The sequence below is a fragment of the Priapulus caudatus genome, unplaced genomic scaffold, assembly GCF_000485595.1.
Source record: "Priapulus caudatus unplaced genomic scaffold, Priapulus_caudatus-5.0.1 Scaffold1733, whole genome shotgun sequence".
NCBI classification, from domain to species: domain Eukaryota; kingdom Metazoa; phylum Priapulida; class Priapulimorpha; order Priapulimorphida; family Priapulidae; genus Priapulus; species Priapulus caudatus.
The window spans coordinates 1289-5182 of NW_014578794.1; positions in this window are offsets into that span (position 1 = coordinate 1289).

Consider the following 3894-nt stretch of genomic DNA (forward strand, 5'->3'; position numbering starts at 1 on the left):
ATATAATGCTAAATAAATACGAAATCTATTGACTACCTAAGTCTTAATGTTTCTATACTCTCTTTCACCTATTATTGCTGACATTTCCTGTAAATGCCGTCGAAATGCTCATCTGCAAACACACGCTGGCCGCCATTGCTCACGCTGCACACCGACACTTAAATATATAGTGTATAAATACACATAAAAATAATACATATAAATAAAAATACACTATATATTTAAGTGTCAGTGTGTAGCGTGAGCAATGGCGGCCAGCGTGTGTTTGCAGATGAGCATTTCGACGGCATTTAAGGAAATGTCAGCAATAATAGGTGAAAGAGAGTATAGAAACATTAAGACTTAGGTAGTCAATAGATTTCGTATTTATTTAGCATTATATTTTATTGAAACGCTCCAAGTGCCTGTGTCACGCACACGCGCGCGCACACAAGCACGCACATACATGAATCTAGCTGCGACCGAGTTTCGTTTCTATGCGTCGATAAACTAGCGTCGACCATATCGATTTTTCAGCCGGCAGCACGTGCGCGCGCACGTGAGCACGGCAAGAATTCAGCAGAGGAAAATTGATCCCTGTCAAGCCTGAGTCCTGACCCACTTTCAAATTAAAATGGCTGCGTGCGCGTGCACAGAGATCGATGCATCTCTATTTGCTTTAACACTGCAGTGCGCGTAGTTGGGACTATGGCAGGGTGGGGCTAGGATGATTCAGTGTAGCTGTTCGGGATGTATGTCAAAATGCTTCTTTGGCGTGGTGCTCCATGGCTATTGTCGTTTTATCATACTTCCTCTAGAGGCGTCGTAATTGCGTTTTCATGTACACACCGTTTTTTAACTTTTCTTATATAGTATGTGAGCGCTCCGCTGGTCAATAATTGTTGACTGTTACAGATACGCGTGTATTCCCGCACGCATGCGCACTCAAAACCCACGCCTTATTCATGTTGTCATATAAGTCCTAAAATGCCACGTGTATGCAGCACAAACATGATGTGTTCTAATGCCGAATATTGACATCCTAAATGAGTTTGTTCTGCTTCAACGACTGTTTTATCTTCATCTTCATCTCAAATGTCCCTGCCGCCGGCTGTGATATGTAATCAAGAAAAACGACGAAGCGATGTCGTGCCGCGCCATAGATAATATTCGCGCCTATATTTAAGTGTCAGTGTGTAGCGTGAGCAATGGCGGCCAGCGTGTGTTTGCAGATGAGCATTTCGACGGCATTTACAGGAAATTGTCGGCAATAATAGGTGAAAGAGAGTATAGAAACATTAAGACTTTGGTAGTAAATAGATTTCTTATTTATTTAGCATTATATTTTATTGAAACGCTCCAAGTGCCTGTGCTCCCGCCTACGGGGACATCGATTATTTTAAAATTCATGCAAAAACGTGCAACAACCCTGTGATACGAACGATCACACCAGCCAGACCGGCAGGCACAGAAATAGAAACGTACGAACGTGCAGACCAGTGCGTATAAGTAATTAATGACTGTGAAGTGAAAAAATTATATGCATGTGCCGATTTTATTGGAGTGAAAAGGAAACAGTGCGCTTCATGTGCCTATAGAGCCGTATAGTGCCGGCAGTTAAACACTACGGAGGTCGGGTAGGCAAGAACACGCTGCCTATTTTAAGTGTTTTACTTGTAAGTTTTATGTCACATCATAAAATCTTACCTTCACAGACAATAAACATTCTCTGGGTGGCTGTCAATGTTCAGAGGTCTTACCAAACGTTACAGGCGTGCAATCATGCCAGCCATGAGAACAAAGCGACACCACTATAGCAGAAATATTTCATGTCCACTGACTGTATTTACGTATTCATATTGATATTATTATAATATTGATCACGTTCATCTATTAATTGTCTATTAGTAATGCTAGTAATCTATTGGTTAAGGTTTTGTCCTAGGACCTTCATTTGTCTTCCAGAAGCAGCACTTTCGCTAGGGCCTAGGGCAGTGAAACAATCTACGCAAAAATCACAGAGAAATAGAGCAGAGCTTGGTCTAAACCGCCAACCCAACTTTGCCGCAAGGTGGCGCTTCGGATATTTTTGGGCGCAAACCGAAATGGTGCGCGTTGATACGACGGGTGGTATTAACACTATTCAGGTCCTGTCCCTGATGGCGTCCTTTCCCCCTACTGAATTCCGCAAGTGCACTTACTGGCTACTGCAGTCCCGAGGATGAGTTTACCCTGGGCAACGTTCGTTCAAGCCTTCTCTTGACAGTAATTATTGCAGTAATAACCAAAAACGACGAGGTTTCTGTGTTGGAAACTCGGTCAGCATTCAGAGGATTGAAAAAAATGCCGGTGTTTATTCCCCTGACGCATATACCTGCAGCGTGGGCCTTATGCCTGCTTCCTCATATGTGACGGCATGAGGTAGTTGATTAGAGAGATGTTCGGGACACCGATGGCTATTCGCTGTGGACTTTGTAATTTCGGGTGATATTTAATGAAAAATACCCTGTATCTCGATCTAAACCTACAAGTACTTTAGCTTCCTACTGATATAGTACCGGGGAGCAGCCTGTGGTATCTAGTATAGAATGCAACTATGTTCTACCGCATGTAAGCAATGAGAACAATAAAAAATACATTAGCACTCAAACCGATCGTTGCAGAGTTGCGATTAATTTTCGTTTACAAGTTAGGCTTTGGCATTTCTGGACATGACGTTGCCTCTGACTTTACATTGCCAGTGAAAACGATTCGGGTCATAAAGAAACGCTATNTTCTACCGGCGTAGGCGGTAGGGGAATAGGGCATAGTTATACTAAGTTAGGGTTCACTGACACAGGTATGACAGGTATCAGTATCGCTGTCAAATGGTTTCAAAGTGAGTAAAATTACAGAACAACATTTTTGTATGGGGTTTAGCAATAGCTCGCATAAGTCGACACTTTTAGGACCAGCAGATTTGTGTCGACTTACGCGTAAGTCGTCCTTTTGTTGACTTATACAATGTATGTTAAGCGGGTATACTATATGTATACTATATGTATTACTATTAGCTGCCTTGCGATTGCTGCAACGAGTATATATGCATAATGAAAACACGAACGATGTGAATGAAGCAATCACTGCATACAGTCATGTACACAACATATATGCACACAGCAACAAGTCAAATAAAGAGCGAGCTTGTCTGCGTTCACACAGTCACTGTGTACATCGTGCATCACATAACGCCATTCGTTGGCTGTACGTACTGTATTAGCAATCATGAGTATGCTCGCGCATGACTGCTTGTGTGCGTATGCAGGCACCTGTGTGTGTGTGTGTGTGTGTGTGTGTGTGTGTGTGTGTGTGTGTGTGTGTGTGTGTGTGTGTGTGTGCGTGCATGATCTCTTGGTTGCGTCTCTGCTTCTGGGGGGACGGTGTGGAAGGGTGTTGTCCCCCTCCCACACGAGGGAGCTTTTGCAATTTTTACACTAAAAGAGAGCGATCTGGTGCATACCCGGGGTGAAATTCTTGCAAATTTTCAAATTAAAGAAAAGGCGAGTATTTTCAAATGAGAAACTCTCGGGGGGCTGCAGCAGGTGCGAACCCCCAGAACCTTCCCCCCCGACGACGGGCCTGCCCATCACTCCTGTCCTGCTCCCAGCATCCAACTCTCGCGTCCCGGTCTTGCATGATCCCGCTGCATTAGTCCCACTCCCATGTAGTGGGATAGAAGGGGCTACCCGGGTACAGGGCTGCCAACTCTCACGCATTCGGCATGAGACTCACGCAATTGAGGCTAATCTCACGCTCTCACTCCGGGTCTGCTAATTCTCACGCATACAGAAACACCAGACAGCCATTTCCATTACTGGGCAAGGTTCGCGAACGCGAGAATTTCGTCAGTCTGTGTGATTTCGCATGACACAGCTC